The sequence below is a fragment of the Cydia fagiglandana genome, chromosome 27, assembly GCF_963556715.1.
Source record: "Cydia fagiglandana chromosome 27, ilCydFagi1.1, whole genome shotgun sequence".
NCBI classification, from domain to species: domain Eukaryota; kingdom Metazoa; phylum Arthropoda; class Insecta; order Lepidoptera; family Tortricidae; genus Cydia; species Cydia fagiglandana.
Genome location: NC_085958.1, coordinates 2729729 through 2752236, shown reverse-complemented (window position 1 = coordinate 2752236; position 22508 = coordinate 2729729). Strand labels below are relative to the sequence as shown.

The 22508-nt window shown below is 37.6% G+C and overlaps 1 protein-coding gene across 1 annotated transcript in view; it reads right to left on the bottom strand.

The window, feature by feature from the left end:
* The window catches only part of LOC134677977 (uncharacterized), a 386613-nt gene extending 364431 nt beyond the window's left edge, over window positions 1-22182 (bottom strand). Inside the window, exon 1 of the mRNA XM_063536409.1 lies at window positions 21514-22182. The gene's annotated coding sequence lies outside the window, so the exon portion shown is untranslated. The remainder of the gene's footprint in view (window positions 1-21513) is intronic.
* Window positions 22183-22508: the final 326 nt, after the last annotated feature.

Genomic DNA, 22508 nt, shown 5'->3' with positions numbered 1-22508 from the left:
AGTGTTATAAAATGAACATAAAACTAAAATTAACTACAACTAAAAATAAAGCCTAAAAATTTAAAATATTTATCTATTGCACCCTTGGTAAGGTGCCCGTCACGCAGGCAGCGTTCCCGCGCCGCATTGCAATGGCCAATCTTTGCGCGACAGCTTGTTTAGAACAAAAAAACGAAAAAAATACCGTTTTCGTTCCCATACAAAAAATATCGGTAATATCGGTATCCGATCCCTGACACTAGGGATTCTAGTAAAAACAACACAATTGCAATGAATTGTACATATAATGGTTAATACCTACTAAAACATTTTTCATTGCGACAGTTAAAACAAAAAGTACCCGCTAAACCGGCTACGTATCTTATAACTATAAGTATAAAGGCATAAACACACGATCCGAAAGTCGGGTGACCTCGTGACCTTTCCTTTTTAGCGGTGTAAGCAGAAAAAATCGCGACCGGCCCGAGTGGCTAGGGGCGGGAGCGGTTATCGATGAAATGAGATTGTCGATTTTTTACGCGAGCGCGCTGAGTAAGGATAACTAACTGTAGCAACTGTACCCGTACCATGAGTCAGGCACAGACAGGGGGCTGTCCATAAATTACGTCATCGATTTTTGACGATTTTTAGCCCCCACCCCCCTAAAATCATCCCAAAATCATGCTTCGAATGACCCCATTTCCTCCTACTTCATGCTACCATCATCCGATCCTGCAGAATGCGCACCTGAAAAACCGAAATATAGGTATAGTTCCGCTGGCCGAATATCCGGTATCCGGCCAAACAACTATCCGTTGCATCTCTAGTGGTACTGGTGGTAGCTACACTGTACCTACTTTAAATTAGACAATTATTGGAAATGTAGTTACTGTAGTTAGTGAACGAAGGAATATCGAAGGAATGATTTCATGTTTTTTGTTGTTTTATGGCGTTATATTTATTTTATTCCTGAATGTGTTGTCAATTTAACTATCCCCTGTATTCCTTATTAGGGGTCATCCATTAATTACGTCACACGAATTTCTAGGTTTTTGACCCCTCCCCCCCCCCTTGTTACACTTGGTCACATTTGGCAAACCCCTCCCCCCAGTGTGACGTCACATTTTTTCTACGAAATCGCCAAATCGAATTAAGTAAGTACCTAAGTATTATTAATATTTTATCGAAATATTTTTGAAGATATAAATATTAGTAATTTTATAACCCAAAACTGCTCAGGAAAGAAAATTAAACGAATAAAAACGATTATCGTTTTAAAAACTTGTTATTTAAATGTACAGCGAATAAAATAATTTAAATAAATTTTCGGTTACTGGTGAAGTTAAAGTGACGTCATAAAGTTTGTGTCTCCCCCCTCCCCCATGTCACAATATGTCACATTTTCTTGACCCCCTCCCTCCCCCTAAACGTGTGACGTAATTAATGGATGACCCCTTATATTTATTTTTTCCTGAATGTGTTTTCGATTTAACTATCCCCTGTATTCCTTATTAGATTTAAGGTGGTTTTAAGTTAGGTCCCCAATGAAAATGCAGCGCTGCAGCTTACCGTAGCATTACGATCAGCTTTTTAACGTCCAGGTGTCTATGTATAATTCGTAATTTAACTGCTTGGTTGTAAATAAATGTATTTTCTTTCTTTCTTCTTTCTTTTCAAAAAAGGTATCGACCAAAATATCGATATATTTACCTAGTAATAGGACAACACTAGTTGTTCACCTGTTTAATTCTAAGGGCCCCGGAGTGCACTACGCTTTGCCGTGTCTCGCGTTTAGCAGAAGGGTAAACTTGTGCATGGTAATGTCAAGTGGAACGCTTGCCTTTTTGTGATACTGAATATCATTTGGGGCATTATCTATGAAAAGGGACCTTATTGTCGATGGCGCTTACGCCGCACAGCGTCGCGCGGTACTGTATTTATATCGAAGCACCGTTAATAATGGGCGAGCTCGCTCCATCGTAGGTCACGTCTACGCCTCGGCTAGTCTGTGGCCATGAGTAAGCCCATTCATAATAAAAAAAAAATAGTATGTATGTATTTACTTTATTGTACATAGAAATATAAACACGAGAAACACAGTTACAGAGTCAATTAAATACAACAAAGGCGAACTGATCCCTGAATGGGATCTCTTCCAGTTAACCTTTGAGGAAATGAGTAGGACAGAAGTAACGATGAATGACAAACAAAAGCAAAAGTGTACAATCCCTAAAATAAATAAAATGCACGTTTTGAATACACATTACTCCAAATATACATAAATAGAAATATAACAATACAAGAATACATATACATATATATACATATACACGGTGTAACATGAGGAAACCGAATAATTTTAACCACGCATTTCTGAGGTCAAAACAAGTAAAAAATGTAATATGAGTTCAGGTCAATTTCACCAAAAAAAAATTTTTTTTTGTCTTGTTTTTTCAATCTTTTGAATGTATTTGTACATTAAAAATAAATGTTATTGGTAAACTTGTCACTTAAAATTGATTTTTACATTTTTTTTTCGTAGAACCTACTTTTTGCAAAGTGTTACTTGTCACTTTTTGACATCTATCAATAAGGATATTTAGACTACGTCCCATAGCAGCAACATCACCATCAAAAAGGCCTTTTACACTCTGTAACAATAAAAACTTGTTTTTTTTTAAATTAATAATATCTCTGAAACTAGGCGAATTTCAAAAAAGTTTATAGGACATTTTTTTCTCTAAATATGATCAGGAATACGCTGTTAAAATTATTCGGTTTACTCATGTTACACCGTGTATATAGTTATTATTATTATTTATTTATTTTTCATAAGACACAGTACATAGGTGTTACATTGAAATAGGACTGCCAAACTGCAAAACAGTTTGATGGCAGTTAGTAAAGCTCTTGATATACATGTTTGTGTCGGTTAAATATTTATAAACATGCTGTATTATTTTAACTTAATAACTAAGCATGCAAATTTAAATCTAGTTATTCTATTATAGGCCTAACTACTTGAAATGACGTAATTTATGAATACCCTCTTTTAACATCCAAGCTCACACCATTTCTAATCATATACTTACCGTACATGGCGTACATCCAGCCAAAATCTCTCTGAAAACTGAAAAATTCAAAATCCATGCATATTTAGCGGGGAATCTTCACAAACGGCGCATTTATAGCTATACGCCCGGGTTATGATATTTTTTATAGACATAGTACACTTTTACGACAGCTGATATGAGTTTCGAGCTAATATCGGGATTATGGCTTTCGAGAGCTTATGTCTAGTTAGATTTGAAAATCTTTTACAGTCAGAGCGTTCAATGGTCGTCACAGACTTGAAAACTCGTCACAAAATAGAAAAGACTCGTCACAATACCGGAAAAAAGACTTAATTTACCCTACACTCGACAGCCACCCAAAAACATAACCATGATTTTGTCTTAACATAATATAAATAATTTTTAAGAAAAAAAAACCGACTTCCATGGGGGCCGATGAAAGATTATTGTAGATGGTACACTATGTAGAAAAGGAGGTAAAACCACCCACTTTTTTTACTAGCATTTCGCTTCTGTATAATGGCTCCTCTACAGGATGGGCCAACGCCGGCCACTCCAAGGGACGCAGCCATGCACTATCACTTGCTCCCTCTAACGCATAAATGCGTCCCTTGGAGTGGCCGGCGTTGGCCCATCGTGAAGAGGAGCCATGAGGGTCGTAGTTCTAGCCTAACCTAACCCACTCCTCAGATAGCAGTTCGGTTCTGTGCGGATCGCAGTTCGAACCTAATCAAACCCACTTTTCAAGTAGCATTTCGTTTCTGTAAGGCTCGCAGTTCTAACCTAATCCTTGTTCGGTTCTGTGAGGATCGCAGTTCAAAACTAACCTAACCCACTTAATGGCGCATGCCGTGCGGTGTACGGGGGTTTAAGCGGGAGGGGCTAGTAAGATTGGCATCATCGTACTTTATACCTACATTAATTTTATGGTAGGTAATCATAGTTGTTTATTTAGTTAAGGTATCATAGTGGTTTTCTGGGTCAAGGTCCGGGTCCGAGTCCGGGTCCGAGTCCGGGTCCGGGTCCGAGTCCGGGTCCGGGTCCGAGTCCGGGTCCGTGTCCGGGTCCGAGACCGGGTCCGAGTCTGGATCCGAGTCCGGGTCCGAGTCCGGTTCCGAGTCCGGGTCCGAATCCGGATCTGAGTCCAGGTCCGGGTCCGAACCGAATCCGGGTCCGAACCGGATCCGGGTCCGAACCGGATCCGGGTATGAGTCCGAGTCCGGGTCCCAGTCCAAGTCAAAATCGAAATTCGTAATCACCAAACGTGTACCATTCGTCATTGAAGAGTTCTGTTCTGGTCATCATCAGCAGTTCCACTTTATCAAATGCGACAGTTTTTAATGTAAATGCTTGATTTTATGATGAAAATACAAAAAAATCTATACGTATGCCTTTAATATTTGAGGAGTTCCCTCGATTCCTTATGGATCCCATCATCAGAACTCGAGCTTGACAAAAATGTGGCTTAAAAACTTAACTTGCTTAACGAACATAACGAAAAGGAAAAATCACCAAACGTGAACTATGCGTCGTTGAAGAGTTCTGTTCTGATCATCATCAGCAGTTCCACTTCATCAAATGCAACAGTTTTTAATGAAAATGCTTGATTTTCTGATGTAAATACAAAAATCTCTATACGCATGCCTTTAAGATTTGAGGAGTTCCCTTGATTCCTCATGGATCCCATCATCAGAACTCGAGCTTGACAAAAATGTGGCTTAAAAACTTAACTTGCTTAACAAACATAACGACGAGGACAAATCGCCAACCGTGAACTATGCGTCGTTGAAGAGTTCTGTTCTGATCATCATCAGCAGTTCCACTTCATCAAATGCAACAGTTTTTAATGAAAATGCTTGATTTTCTGATGTAAATACAAAAATCGCTATACGCATGCCTTTAAGATTTGAGGAGTTCCCTTGATTCCTCATGGATCCCATCATCAGAACTCGAGCTTGACAAAAATGTGGCTTAAAAATTTAACTTGCTTAACAAACATAACGAAGAGGACAAATCGCCAACCGGTAACTATGCGTCGTTGAAGAGTTCCGTTCTGATCATCATCAGCAGTTCCACTTCATCAAATGTCACTTTTTTGGATGTATATGCTTGATTCGTTGATAAAATACCAAAAATCACTATGTGTATGCCTTTAAGATTTGAGGAGTTCCCTCGATTCCTCATGGATCCCATCATCAGAACTGAATTTTGACAAAAACGGGACCAATCTGTATGCATATACATTCAATCAAAAAAAGAATTTTCAAAATCGGTCCAGTAATGACGGAGTTATGGAGTAACAAACATAAAAAAAAATAAAAAAAATAAAAAAAAACATACAACCGAATTGATAACCTCCTTCTTTGAGATTTGGAAGTCGGTTAAAAAACCGGACAAGTGCGAGTCGGACTCGCCCACCGAGGGTTACGTACTTTTTAGTATTTGTTGTTATAGCGGCAACAAAAATACATTATGTGTGAAAATTTCAACTGCCTAGCTATCACGGTTCATGAGATACAGCCTGGTGACAGACAGACGGACAGTGGAGTCTTAGTAATAGGGTCTCGTTTTTACCCTATAGGTATGGAACCCTAAAAACAAAATACAATGGAATGGAATGAAATACATAGGCATATAGGCGGGTAGAGTTTAAAGATATATGTGACGTTCCACGGCAAAAGGTACCTTATGGCGGCTGGCGCTTATGTTATATAGTGCCGCAATAATATTGAAGTGGCGTTAATAATAACGTAAGCGCCAACTGCCCATAAGGTACCTTTATCCGTGGGACGTCACATATTTAATAAGACTTGAAACCACAGGCGGGTTGATATTTTTTAATCCCATTTAAAATATTGAATGCCTATTTTTGGTAAGATAAGTTATTTTTATAATTTAAAGATTTGGGTAATTATGCTCTTGCTACCGGGAATTCTCGGTTCTTATCATACAATGTCAGGCCAGGGAGCATTTCCTTTACGCAAACTTTATTTTAGGCTATTTTTAAAGTTAAATGTCAAATTTACCAATATGTGACGAAATTTCGTCACCAATCGGAAAATTTCATTAAAATAAGAATTCCATTAAAATAATATATGTGACGTTCCACGGCAAAAGGTACCTTATGGCGGCTGGCGCTTACGTTATAATTATAAAGCGCCGCAATAATATTGAAGTGGCGTTAATAATAACGTAAGCGACAACTGCCACAAGGTACCTTTACCCGTGGGACGTCACATATTGTAATTTAATTGTAGCTTTATGAACCTACTTTAAAGTAAAGATGCCATATTAAACTATCCTTTACCAAACTACCTGCACCTATACCACATTTGTTATAGTTCTAGATAACTGTGCACACCGGTTACGTGTGCGTGACGTGCACGTGCGCTTGCGGCGTTGTAGTATACAGATCCTTATGAGAGACGGCAAACCGCTTGCGTGACGTGTGCGTGTGCGGTTCCAACATTTTAGCGCACGCACACGCGCACGTCACGCACACGCAAGCCGGTGTGGCTCGGCCTTTAGGGTCATTAAACAAAGGGAGCCTATTTTAAATAGCCTGAAGGTCACCTCCTTTCATGTTACCGTAAAGGGTTCATAGTTGTTACTATTAATTAAATCCCACCAAAAACATTATGTAAAAAACTAGCCAAGTCTCGATGGAGCTGCTTGTTTATTTCTAAAAAGTAATGAAATCTAGACAAAGTCGTGCCAAGTCTAAGGTTCCTTACTGCGATTTCTTTATTATTATAGTTAATGTTGTGTGACTTGGCCGTTGAAGGGTACACAAGGGTACAAAACCAGGTGCTCCATGACACCATTGCACCAATCTGTCGCCAGAACCGCTACCCATTGACGATGGAAAATTGCCACTTGGAAAACGTTGATTCAATAACCAGTCAATTGTAGGCTTGATAAAGCTGCGTATTTCAATAATACTTATGTATGGGCGAGCCTGAAACAAACACTTCTTTTTGGTGCAATGGCAGATTGGTGCAATGGTGTCATGGAGCACCTGGTTTTGTACCCTTGTGTACCCTTCAACGGCCAAGTCACACAACATTAACTATAATAATAAAGAAATCGCAGTAAGGAACCTTAGACTTGGCACGACTTTGTCTAGATTTCATTACTTTTTAGAAATAAACAAGCAGCTCCATCGAGACTTGGCTAGTTTTTTACATAATGTTTTTGGTGGGATTTCACTTCTTTTTGTAGAAACGTGGGCATATTGATTTATTTTATTAGATTTTCTTATTTAACACATTTATTTTCTTTTTAGGAGTAGTTTTTTTATTATTACAAATCTTTCTTTTCTTTTTTTCCGGTTCTGATTCTTGTACAGTAGCAACAGTTTTTCGTATTGCCCATTCATTAAATCTAATAATTAAATAATAATCAGTAATCCGTCACTAATCATCATATAATGACTTGGCAATCGCACATAATGCTTTACTCGTACCGTACTCGTAAATATGTGTAATGCTCAAACTGCAATTAGCGCTGGCGTTGTGTTCAATTAGAATTATTTTTAATAGGTGACGATGATCCTTTTGTCATTATGCAGCCGTGCGATAGCCAAGTCATTATACGTATTACAAATTAAAGATATTGATACGGTTTTAACACCCCCTGGCACTGATTAAAATAACCGACTTGGTTTCACATTACATCTCAAAACTTTTTTGTAGTAAAAGCGTTGCGAGACTTGCACCTTTTTACATGTAATGTTTTTGATGGGATCTCATCTCTTTTTGTAGGCAGTCCTTCTTTTCGGGTACTCATACCCATACTATGTATACACATATCATAACTAAACATATCTTCATTCATACTTACATCGTACATCGTAGTGTACCTTTACTTTACTTTACCTACTATTTGTAGAAACTGCAACAGTAACTTTGTAATATCATATATTTATATGGGATTACAAACTTACTTATGCAGTTCTTAGATCTTAAAAACGTGACTGATATTGCAATATTTTTAGGTTTTCCCTTTATGTGGCCATTAAACCCTAACTCTGTACCAAATTTCAGCTCTCTGAGTTTATGGGAAGTACTAGTTCTATTCTGATGATCATGAGTGAGTTTCATAAATGCGAAACTTTGCTTTTGCTTAACTTCGGAACTAAATGACCTACAGACTTGAAATTTTGGATTTTAAGTATGTGATTATAGCTTACTGGATGACCAAAATTTCTGCGTTCTGGTCTTATCCAGAGGTTCTCAAATAGGGGCCTAAAAATGCGGCGAAATGGTTCCAGTAAAGGATGGTACGGCAGTGTTTGCTTCGCGCTCGACTTGGCGGGGGCACTGCCGTGCCCCCCGATAGCTTTTAGTTCAAATTAACCCACATTAGTGTGGCTAGAACGTTCTAGAACCGGGGCATACAAACATCCCCATCAAAACAACACCTATTAACCTATTATTGTAAATTTTTCCCTGTAATTAAATTGTGCTTCGGTTAACAAATCGTTTCTGTGATTAGCATGACCATTACATCTGACAAAACGATTCTTAGGGCCCGATTCGGATTTTGTAATAGACATCTATAAGATATCTTTTAGACATCACCAAGATACGATAACGATATGTTTAAGGTCTAACCTGTCAAATTTGACATTTGCGCGATTCTGGGGATACTCTTGAACGATTTCCACAGGATATGACTTAGAGATCCAATTCATATCTAATAGATATCTCACTCTATCTTAACGTAAAAGTGACATTGGTTGCCCGAATTGCGCTGCAAAAGAGAACTAGTTGATATCTAAAGTATAACGTATCTAGAATGGATCTAGTACGTGTCGTCTCTTGTGAATATCTTAAAGTTCGAATACGGCAGTTAGAGTCTGTGGGAAAAGAGAAGAGTCGCGGAATGTATTGCTGCACAGACTCTACAATACACGTTAAACTTGGGTTATGTATTTTGTACGAAGTTTCCTTTATGTACGGTAGTAACTACTATTTATTCTGTGCTTTAACGCCCCAATAATTATTTTTTACTATCAAAGAAAATAAATATAGCACCATCCATAACTGGGATAATTATCCGATATTTATCGGATAATTATCGCGATAATTATCAAAGACTATAATTATCTGGATAATTTCGAACCCTGTTTCCATGAGCCGTGGTAAAATGCCGGGACAACGCGAGGCAGATGATGATATTGATGATCTATTGTCATACATTTCATTTCGCCATGTTTACGTTTCACGTATCTCGCGAAATATGGAGTATAACTGCAGTGTTCTGCCGCCAGAGTGCAGCACTAATCTATTTAGTAAACCATAGATTGACTTATACATACTACGCCACAATTTTTCGACAATTTTTTACTATGTAAACATTGATGCATCAAGGCGGTTTGTTCACAGGTGGCCTACCGCGAAACGCGAAAATCAAAATTTCGTTATCTGCCTCTGTATCGATCGAAGAAGCAAGAGTGATAGAGACAGAAACCGAACTATCAATTGTCTTGTTTCACGGTAGGGCATGTGATTGGGCTAGTGACGCCCTCTACGCAGAGTTTAGCGTAAAATTCCCTATTGCGATTATCTAAGAGCCACTTGCACCATTAACTAACTCGGGGTTAACCGGTTAAACCTGGAGTTACCATGATTACCAGTACAATTTGACACTGGGTTAACGGTTTAACCGCTTAACCCCGGGTTAGTAGAATGGTGCAAGTGGGCCTAACTGTAATAGATAGGCCCATGTGCGTGCGCCCAATGGCGTATAAAATGTTTACGGCGTATATTCTTTACGTTCAGATTCAGAATAACACTAGCATTACTGTAGGCCAGCGGTCGGCAATAAGCGGCCCGCGATCCTCTCACTTGCAGCCCGCGAGCACTCCTGGCTATTTTGTATGTAATATTGTCAAACAACAATGTCTGATAAAGTCACACATTTAACAAAGTGCGGCCCGCGTCAACTTCCTTTTTTTTTTATTATGAATGGGCTTACTCATGGCCACAGACTAGCCGAGGCGTCCTTATCTACTATGTGGCCCTTGGCTGCTAAAAGGTGGCCGACCGCTGCTGTAGGCCAAGCACGTGAATGACGCGACGCCGACGCGACAGTATCTCGCAGCGAGATAAACTATAAATATAGTTATCGATAAAATGCAATTTTTTCATGTAAATGTCTATCATCACAGGTATATTTCAAAATTTCTTCGTTTTCATAACGTCGCGAAATTGCGATTATCTAACTGTAATAGATAGGCCCGTGTGCGTGCGCCCAATGGCGTATAAAATGTTTACGGCGTATATTCTTTACGGCAGATTTATGTCCGCTATTGTCGTCGGCTGTTAAGTGTTAACGGGCCTTTTTCTGACCGAGTTTGCCGTAATAAAACACAGGGTGGATGAGGCAAGACACACACGCGCTTAGAACACCGACGCATAACACAGGCCAGTTTATTTTGTCACATTCGAATGAAACACCCTAGGCCAATAGAAATAGTTAGAGGTTGTTGAATTCTTAGAGCATTTAATAACCGGAGTCGCCTTTAAGAGCTTAATACCCCTTTGCCGAAAACCTTGCACAATTGTGCAAACGTACAAATAGCCATACTTTTGACGTGCCTCTCCCCCGCAAAAATCGGCACTGTTTTGTACAGAAAATGACAGCCAAGGCGTCTCCAGTTAATAAATGTGCTAAGGTTGAATTTGACACCCTGTATAAATACAGGATGTTAATATGCCCAGGGTTTATTTATACTCGCTAAATACTTTGATAAATCTGTTAACGGGTCTTTTTCTGATAGAATTTAATTGCGAATTACCTTTTCGCATGTGTATTTAACAACGTTTTACAGTACATAATGGCCCTTAAAATTTTCGACATAGGCACGTATTGCCCTTAATCCCGCCTTAGGGCGGTAAGGTAGCACCATTTGTACAGTAAAATACATTCATTCGATTTTCAAACATGAGACGCCATTCCGAACACGTCAGTAAATATAAAATAGGTTATAACTTTTTTTTTGATGGGGTAAAAGTTTATTGATAAGGTAGATACAAATATTAAAAATAAAAATAAACTAGCTTATCTATAAAATAAAACTAAATTAAAACTAAAAACTAATACTAAATAAAATAAGATAAAATTAAAATACATCTAAGTAATTGGGCCCCTTTGGCATGGTGCCGAGGACGCTGGCAGCATTTCCCCGCTGTATTGCTAAGCTAACACGTTATAATATAACTTAGGCTTCTACCTAGACTAGGCGTATTTCCTAGTATTTTAACGAAACCCTCGCATCTCACCATTAAAGTTGCAAGTACACTCGACTCCATTACGCCACTAATAAGCGAGATTGAGCCTAATTGCAGCTATTACGCGGTCGACTGTAGCCGACATGTGTTGGTTATTCCGTTGGAGTGCTAAAACGGAATAGTTTTGACCTTTACGTACATCTAAGTATCTATCTAGCTAGACCAGCGGTCGGCAACATGCGGCCCGCGAACCTCTCACTTGCGGCCCGCGAGCCCCCCTGGCTATTTTGTATGTAATATTGTCAAACAACAATGTTTGATAAAGTCACACATATTAACAAAAGTGCGGCCCGCGTCAACTTCCTTAACTACTATATGGCCCTTGGCTGCTAAAAGGTTGCCGACCGCTGATCTAGAATATTCTAACTAAACTTTACTTTGTATCTTTAGGTATTGAAATAAAAGTAAACGAAATCTACCCTTAAATGGCTCCTTAAGTTAGGCTAGATCAAAGCATTACATGATCAAATAATGTAGGTTAAGACGAAACAGGAGCTGAGTTTTAAATATCTTAGGTAAATATACCCGTCTCGCTAACGGAAGCGGCACCTAAAAGTACTGCGATAAGGACAAGGCGAAAAATCCTGCGTAAAAATCTCAAATATCGAGGTTTCGTATTCCTCTGTTTCCTCCTCCAAAACTTAACCAATCGTAACCAAATTTGGAAATCTAAATGATTATGAAATTATCTGTGTCGGACCGTTTTGCTTTTTTGGCTAATTGATATCAGTTTTGAATGCCACGCCTCTCATTGCGGCATAGTCAATTAGGCCATTTGGGCCATTTTTGAAGGGCTCTAGCGCCTTAAAAAACAAAAATAAAAAAAAAGCAGAACGGTCCGACACAGATATTGACAATATAAATCTGTGTTGAAAAAAATCATTACTCTAGCTTCAAAAACCACGGAGGAAAACGAGGAGTACGTTTGTATGGAGAAATGACCACTCCTGTTGGCTCTTAAAGTCAGGTCGTTCAGTGACTGATATTTGGTTGGTTAACTAATGTTATATTATTATTTTCACAGAAACTTACGAACGTGTCTTGCTATTTCAGCCAGTCTCTGTACATAAAGTACTGACGTTGACTGAAGTAGCATGACAAATAGAGATGCCCCGAATAGTGAATTTGGCCGAATACCGAATACCGAATATTCGGTATGACATGTGAACATTTTATTACGAAATTCGGTCGAATTTTAACACAATTATTACGAAAACTGATCGCCAACAAAGCACAACGTTTGCTAAGATATACAGTGAAACCTGGTTAAGTGGGACCTGGATAAGTGAGAAACCTCTATAGCTGGGACTCATGGTGCGGTCCCGACACTTTAGCACTGAATTACCTCTGTTACTGAGAAAAAACGAACCTCTATAACTGGGATTCGTTGTTGTGATTTTATAGTCACATTTACCTCTATAATTGAGACAGAGAGTGTATTTTACCTCTTTTACTGAGACTATATTTATAAAATTACATTTTCCTAATTGTTTTTTAGAATTTTATAGGGAATTGACTTCTGTATCTGAGATAACGTCAATCTATGACCTCTCTAACTTGGACTTCATTGAACAATTTCCGTATTCTTACTAACTCTTAGTCTATCCACAAATTCCGCATTTGCCTAATTGTGTCTAAACGACTTCAAGTTTGGTTTAGTTAATTTATGTAAGTAGTTAAAATTATCGAAACGAAAGCTGAAATTTTTATACCTAAGTAACACGAAAAAATAAATTTTCATTTATTAAATTTCTAATACGCAATGAAGTCCGGACTTCATTGCCGTATCAAATTTAATTTAATTTTGAAATATCTATCCTTTGGAGAATCATTCAAAATAAATTCAAAGAAATATTTAAACAGACTTAAAAAATATTTAGGAACAAGGATTATTTTACCTTATTTATTTTTAAAGATAATTACTAAATACCTTATTAACCACATCTATAACTTAAATATACTCTATTCTCACCTTTATTAATGGAACTCTCTGTAAATGAGACAGAAATTTATTTGTACCTGGCTAACTGGGAGCCTGTGTAAGTGGAAAACCTCTTTAAGTGAGACAAATTTGCTCGTCCCTTGAGATCTCACTTATCCAGGTTTCACTGTATTTTAATGTTGAACAGAATTAATGAATGTAGTTTAGAGTCGATCAAATCAGACCCATGATAAAAATACAATATTTTGGAATCAACAAATGCTCAAAAACGTGCATTCGTATTTAACCACTTTCCAAGAATACATTTTAAATATTAAATATACCTAGTTTATGGTTATTTTTTTGTGAAATTTTTCTTTTTAGGTAGGTGCAACAGATATTCGGTATTCGGCCGAATAGTAGGTAACATTCGGCCAAATACCGAATATTCCGCAAAGTGGCCGAATAGGCCGAATACCGAATAGTTGCCGAATATTCGTGGCATCTCTAATGACAAATACGAACGTTTCCGAGAAAATGCGATGGAAAACAATAAAATTATGCACTAAATCTGTAATTTCTTACCAACCGCCTCAGTTGAACGTTAGATTGTCCGTGACAAAACTATTTAACACAAACAGATCGTCTAACCCTACGTAAATCCATTGTTTATCAGATCCAACCCGATCCCGATCCGGCCCAATCCCGATTTAAATGTAAATCGATCCGGTAATATGGGTCCGTAATTATTGTAATTAGGGGTCCCGTACGAAACTGATGTTTAATGGCTTATATAGATTCAATTTATATAATGGTGTCTTTTTAACTACAGTCCGTTCCTTTTAGCATGAGAAAGAACTTCGCAGAAGTAAGCTTGTAGTTCCAAATCCGGCACTTTTAGCGGTAATAATTTAAAGTAAATTATACGTATTGACCATGCTACATTAGATAATTCAATAATTATTAACAATTAAAGAGCCTGATAAAAACGGCACGCTTGCTTCTGTGGAGTTCTTTCTAATGCTAAAAAAAACGAACTATATAAGGAATTAAATAATTTTAAAACAATAACATAAACAAACAAACAACAATGACCGAGCGAGCGCGAAGCGTCTCCGTTTCAGCTGGTGCAAAACTGCTTTGCATTGTTTAGTAAGTTTGCTTAGTTTTGGGCTATCTAACAGATCGGCATTTGTGAAACATTGTCCCCCCACCCCAAATATCTATATTTATGTCGGTCCAAGCTGACTCTGCACTGAGTTTTATTTTATTACTAATTAAGCTAACTTACACAGAAAAGAACAAGAAAACAATATACTACAAAGTGTACCTATTTTATACAGAAAGTTAACGTTTCTGATGACATTAACGACATTACCGCACTTTGCCACTGCAAAGTGACCACAAATTGCCACGAAACTAAAACACAAAATCGCCATAAACTATCTCAGAGTACGTACCCCATTATCCCGAATCGGGTAAAGGCACGGACAAAACATCCTCCAGACTGAGCATAGTCGCGCTACCCCCTCTGCCACGCATACGGTAGTTTTACTCCATGTTCGAGTCGAAAGTGTCTTTGTGTGACGTCCGTGTCTTTGAACGGACCAATCACGGCACGGGACTTCGCTCACCTCGTCCCGCGCACCTAGGGTTGCCAGATGGTCGGGATTTGGCGGGATTCTCCCGATTTTTAGCATGTGTTCCCGATTCCCGACAAAGTGAAACTTGTCCCGAAAAACAGCTTCACGTTATAAAACAATAATTTCAAGTTCCGAAGCCGAGCAAGCGAGCTGACTTAGTGCCAATAATGTAAAATATCGTTGTTTTTAATATAATCACTTTAATATGAATGTATTTTTTTTCCCGAATTAAGTCCCAAAATCCCGAAAAATTGATATTGTTTCCCGATATTAGCGCCTTTCAATCTGGCAACCCTACGCGCACCCCCGCATTTTTGGCATCATCGGTTGCATGAATTGCTCTAAACTCGGTCTAGAGGGTAAAGGTAACTACTTCTACCCATATCACCTGTCAAAATGAAACGTGTTCCGTTACCGTTACCTTTTAAAATGTCATTCCATTTCATAGTTACCTTTTAACATGTCGTTTTAAATTTAAGTTGGGATACAGTGTTGCCAACTTGGTATAAATGATGCCAGATCTGGCATATTTTCACTCACTCGCTTTGGCACCAAAATTTGCCATTTAGCATCTGGCATATTTTTTAGCATAATTTAGTCTAAGCCAAGTTTGCACGAACTTGGCAGCAACAATATGCGCCATCGCCTTATGTGGTTCATATTTTCATATGAATTTTGACTTTTGTGGACGTATGGACGTCGACGAACTATATAAAGTTGGTCAAGCAGATCTTGTCAGTAGAAAAAGGGCGGCAAATTTGAAAAATGTATGTGTTTAAGTGTCTAATTTCAAGTGATATTTTAGCATTTTTTTAGCATAGCTATTTCAAAAAACTTTGGCATAATTTTGGCATAACCTGTACCTACTAACCTCTTAGTGTGTAAGCTTTACTAATAAATATTGTGTCCATGTGTTACACGTAATAAATAAATATTCATTCATTCATTCATTCATAATCTTGACATTAGTCTAGCATTTTTTCAAAATCCGAGTTGGCAACACTGTTGGGATACCTATTCGTGAACTTGGTGACATGTGAGTTGCTAGTAACACTAGTTTAATTAAGTTTTCGACAAAAATGTGTAGTACAGTCGCCATCAGATATATCTGAGCGGCCAAGGTGCTCACAAATATCTGAGCACGCCTCTATTGCCCGGGCGTTAGAGTGCTTGTTCAGATATTGTGAACACCTTGGCCGCTCCGATATATCTGATGGCGACTGTACACGGTAGTACAGTCGGCTGCAGGTACCCCCCTGCATAGAAGATTGTATGCAAAGCTGCAAAAAACCGGGCAAGTGCGAGTCTACTCGCGCACGAAGGGTTCCGTACCATAATGCAAAAAACAAACAAAAAAAAAGCAAAAAAAAAACGGTCACCCATCCAAGTACTGACCACTCCCGACGTTGCTTGACTTTGGTCAAAAATCACGTTTGTTGTATGGGAGCCCCATTTAAATCTTTATTTTATTCTGTTTTTAGTATTTGTTGTTATAGCGGCAACAGAAATACATCATCTGTGAAAATTTCTACTGGTTAGCTATCACGGTTCGTGAGATACAGCCTGGTGACAGACGGACGGACAGCGAAGTCTTAGTAATAGGGTCCCGTTTTACCCTTTGGGTACGGAACCCTAAAAACAAAATGTACCATCAAATCCAGGGTAGATGAAAACATTACATGAACTAATAATGTGGGTTAAAGTCAGGTCGTTCAGAGATTGATCCAGGCGGTTTTGTATTTATTGGTTAACCAATAAATGTCATTACTACTCGAAAATTTACAAATTGCTTAGGTACTATTATTTCTCTCTCTGCACCAATTGTAGATGTCTGTTTGGCCCTATGGTTGACCGGTAGAGAATGCCATTTGGCATTAAGTCCGCCATTTGTACATTTTTGTATATACTTTGGGCAATAAAGTTTAAATAAATAAATACTTTTATTTAAATACCTACATAAAGATACGGACTATAGGTACCTGACGTCTAAATTTAATAATAGATTTCAGTGAAAACGCATCCACCTGGGATTCGAACCCGACGCATTAGCGCGGTATCTGCTTACATTGCATTAAGCAACGCTGTTCAGAATGCTCGCCCATTTCCAACAACTATAAAGGCGTCTACACACCAGCCGGGCTAGCACATGATTGGCGCGTCAGTATGTCGCCGCGAGATAAACACCGTCCCATTTTAATTAATACAGTTAAAAAAACCGGGCAAGTGCGAGTCGGACTCGCGCACGTAGGGTTCCGTACCACAATGAAAAAAAAACGGAAAAAAAATGCAAAAAGAAACGGTCACCCATCCAAGTACTGACCACGCCCGACATTGCTTAACTTTGGTCAAAAATCACGTTTGTTGTATGGGAGCCCCATTTAAATCTTTATTTTATTCTGTTTTTAGTATTTGTTGTTATAGCGGCAACAGAAATACATCATCTGTGAAAATTTCAACTGTCACGTAGCTATCACGGTTCGTGAGATACAGCCTGGTGACAGACGGACGGACGGACGGACGGACAGCGAAGTCTTAGTAATAGGGTCCCGTTTTACCCTTTGGGTACGGAACCCTAAAAAGACGGGTTGTCTATCTCGCCAATCACGTGCTAGGCCTAGCCAGAATGATTGTACGGTCGAAAGTATTAATTAATGACCCATTTCGTACCTTGTCACAGTGACAATCAATATGAAAGTCGCTAGGGACCTTAGGGCCCCCACACATCTAGCGTCGGCGTCTGTCGGCGTCTGGTCAGCGCTATGGAAAATGACGTCGCTGTGCAGTTGCGTCGACGTTGCGTCGACGTTGCGTTGACGTTGCGTCTGCAGCGGCCATAGAGTTGTAGACGCCGACGCTCAAAAGACGCTAGATCTGGGGGGGGCCTTATACTATTGTCACTGTGACAAGGTACCTACAAAATGTGCCATAAATTAAAACTTTCGACTGTATATCAAAAAGCGTAAATCGTTCGTTTTACATCGATGTTTTTGTATATCAACGGATGAATCGCATTTTTGCACAAGCTGAAACGGAGACGCTTCGCGCTTGCTCGGTCATTAATTGTGTTTTAAAATTATTTAGAGTTAAACCAAGAAAAATCTGCAGCGACTTTGATAGTTATGGATACTCGGGTGAAGATTGTATTTTTGCAATACAAATAAAAAATAAATAGGGTGACAACTACAAATATACAAATAGGTAAATACATACATATATAACATCCATATCTCTGGAACAAATATGAGTGATAAACACAAAGAAATGCACTAACGGGGATTCAAACCCGGGACCTGCACTGAAGGCAGAGTCAATCTCGACTAGGCAAGGAGGTTATAAAGTTAAGCCACGAAAAGTCTGCAGCGATATTGATAGCTCACGCAGTGCAAGTGTTATTTATGTCATAATTTCATAGAAGTTTGACGTTTAAAATGACACTTGCACTGTGTGAGCTATCAAAATCACTGCAGACTTTTCTCGGTCTGACTCTAGCAGTAGATAGAGAGTGCTCCCGGTACTGGTTTTCTATACAAATACAGTACCGGAACCGGGAATTCCCGGTTCTCGCCATACAAAGTCAGTACTGGGAGCATTCCCTAGCAGTAGAGTAAACAATTTGGTTATAACACTGATAACTTGTGATAAAAAAAGGTTACATTTAGGTATAACAACCCAATCTCATGCAATGACAAATGAAAATCCATTGCACAAACAATTTTAATTAAATAAATAAATAATAAATATTTTTACTTTTTTACACAAATTGACTAAGCCCCACGGTAAGCTCAAGAAGGCTTGTGTTGTGGGTACTCAGACAACAATATATATAATATATAAATACTTAAATACATAGAAAACAACCATGACTCAGGAACAAATATCTGTATCATCATAGATTTATAAGGCATAGATTCCTAGTCCGTACACCCCCAGTGAAGCCATTTCAAGTGCGACGTCACGTCACACTCGCATCATCGTATTCGAACGGCCCTCGCAGTAGTCAAAGTCAAATCGGTCTGTGAACACCTCCCGTTTAAAAATTAAAAACTACAGGAAAGATGGTTGTTAGTACAGTGAATGGGTGTCACAACACATCATATAATAAAAACAAACCGCTTGATATTACATTTCACGCGTAAGTATCGAGTTTAATGTGATATTTTTACATAATCGTAAATACAAAAATCCAAATTTTCGTCAGCCGCCATTTCTTCTAAATGTTGCCAGTGTAGTGAATATTTTTTCCTCCAAATGGGACATGACGTCTACATTCTAAAATAAATACGCTCAATGAAATTTCATTGTATAATTACAGAAAATTATAATTAAGTTAATTATTTAGGTAAGTATTTACTTTTTTCATATTTTTATTTTGTGTCATGTTCGTTTCAGTTTTCTGACTGACCTACTTCTGTCTGCGAGATGGAAGGAAAGAAATAGACTAAATCGGAATGACGCAATATGAAAACATTGGAAACGGACTAAACACAGTCGAATATGCTCTGTCCTATTTAAATTTATTCTTATTATTTTATTATGCACATTTGTTAAATAAATAAAAATAGTAAAAACTTATCAGCTATTTATTTAATACTTATTTCACAAAGTACAGAAATGCAATAAATCCTTAAATAAACAAAAAGCTTTTGCTACAAAATCGAATCCACACACTTCCAAATTATTAATAACCAAGTATGGATGTTGTTAAAATTTCCCTACTTTGAGAGAAGTAAATGAATACTGGCAACATATTTTGTATGTATGTGTGTGTTTGCTGAACGTAAAACACGAGCGTTCCACGCACACATCGATCGTGTTTCGGCTTCACTTTTGGCAGGTTAGCCGTATGGAGACTATCTGTCTATGCGTTATTAGTTTAAGTGTATCATCATACAAATAAATGCCCTTACCAGGATTCTAACCCGGGACCATCGGCTTCATAGGCAGGGTCACTACCCACTAGGCCAAAAAATCAATTATTATGTATATCTTGCAATCATGCTTAAACTGGACAAAGACTATACTCTGTATCTTTAGGTATTTATATAAAAGTAAACAAAATCTGGCTCCTTAAGCCAGGTAGATGAAAACATTACATGATCAAAAATAATGTAGGTTAGTCAGGTCGTTCAGTGACTGATCCAGGTGGTTTTGTATTTGGTTGGTTAGCCAATAAATGTTATAATTACATGGAAATGTACAAATTGTTTGTTTACATTTTTTTTAATAAGTAACTAAAGATACAGACTATAGATAGAAAAATAAAATGGAACACCAGTGGCCTATTTTATAAAGCTACAAGTTACAATTTACAAGCGGAAGTCTCTTTCTAACCCTATGTGTTAGAACGAGACTTCTGCTTGTAAATTGTAACTTGTATCATTATAAAATAGGCCACAGAATGTACATGTCCAGTGTTCTGTACCAAATTTGGTTCTTGGTATGCTTATGGTTCTGTCCATCCGCCACATCAGTTTTTTCTAGATTTGTGTTGTCATTCTTTGGTATATTTATATGAATTGTATTCAGGCAACATTATCAATGAATTCAATCATAATTTCTCTGTAAAATTTCGCAACTCACTGTATCTAGATCATTTTCTTTTTTTTTGTGTTACCAAGACAGAGAAAAAATCCACATTGTAAATATAACCATGCAAAAAACATCTGCAACACAGTTTATCTTGTTCCAAGTTTCTTATAACAAGATTTACATTGAATTTCAAGGCAAAAAAACAACCTAATTTGGCTAAACATATAAACCAAATAATAAAACAATAGATGCATACAAAAAAAGAAAACAAAACACTTGAATTAAAAGAACAGGAAAATAAAGATCAAAATGCTTCCTTTATCATTATAAATAATAAGGAAGTTGATAATAAACTAAGAAATTAATTTAAATCTCATTGCTAAGCATCAAATTACTTTTTCTTTTCAAAGGGCAAAGATATAAAAGGTCCTTTATACGGATTACAAAGATCACAGTCTAATCTCTGGGGAATGTAATTCAATATGCTTCATTTAAAACCTGTTCGACTATTCAGGTTTTAAGACAGGTCCTTTTGCCATACTCAGTTCGCTGACTTTATATTTAATTCAGAAACTTTCTCACTAAACACGACTAAAACGAACGATAATAATATTAATATCTGATTACGAAATCGTGAATTTGACATTATAAAACACCCACGATAATAACAGTATTTAAAAAGTTGGCTGTCCCGATCAAATGTCAAAGCACAATAGAAAGATTTAAATCTGTGATAATAAAGAAAATTCACGCGATTTTGTACACACAATGGCGTTTTATCTATTTTATTGTCTTTTAGACACGATATTTCATGTTTTGTGACAATGGGTTTATTCATTATTTTATAAAACAGGGACACGAAAGACGTCGATTATTTTATCACTTGGTTACAAAGGCTGTTTATAATATCACCAAGACACAATATTAGATTAGTAAAAAAAAACAACTTTCTGACACGGACGAGATATTAATCGTTGATTTTTTTTTTACAAACGTCTTGACAATTAAGATGTGATAAGGTAAGTAGCAGAGTGAATAAATGAAAGTTAAATAATGTTTTGTTTACTAACCTGCTTTTGATGTATTGAAAACTTGAATGCACAACAAATATTCCAGTACAAACACTATTCACTAAAATAAAATCACTTAAACTGCCTCCGGAAACACGTTGTTTATTAAAAAAAACATTCGTATTGCAATAACCGGTACGATATTGACCCGAGCCTTTATGAAACCATAGGGAAAATATGCATTTTTTATTAAGTTATATCGATTCTACGCGAGTCGGGCCTCCACAATAGTAAAGCTCGTGAATCGTTGTCCAAACCAACAGGATCTTTTATGTAACAATATAACCACAAGCACCTTCGTAATTTCATTAATAACACCTAAAAATCGATTCCACAACACAGTTCACTACAATTCGAACTCAAGACTGCGGCGGTGTGTGAAATTCATTATTTTACTACATAATAGTCGTGTATTATAACCTGCTACGGCCACTACGCATTTTATAACGAGTTAACAGTTTTATTTATCATTTTTTCAGTATTTGGAACAATTTCCGTTGTCATTTTTCTATGATTATATATCAAACAATAAGAAACGATGAGAAACCGCGACGTCCGTACGCTACGCGAGTTAGCGATGACACTAAAGTCGAGATAGATGTCGCACTACTCGCCGCCATTATAGAAAATGGCGACCGACACCAGCCGTCAAACAACGACAAACAAATTTCAACCATAACTCAATCCAATACAGTTGAAACTGCAATATCAGTCTTAGGTCATTATAGAAGTTTTCGATTGTATAACACGACTAATTTAAAAACATCGCAACCACTTCTGTTACGAGCAGCGTGTCATGTGTTTTTCGAGTGCTACTATAATTTTCTTACATCTCGCTCTGTCCAAGTTTCAGCTCATATGTGTAAGAGAGGCGTGTATATTTTAAGTACGCGTGCGCGAAGCTCGTCCAATTTGTTTCGACTATAATGTCGTTACAGCATGTTCGCCCTTAAGACGTCGTGATAAGACATATAGATTATGTTGTAATTAGCCAT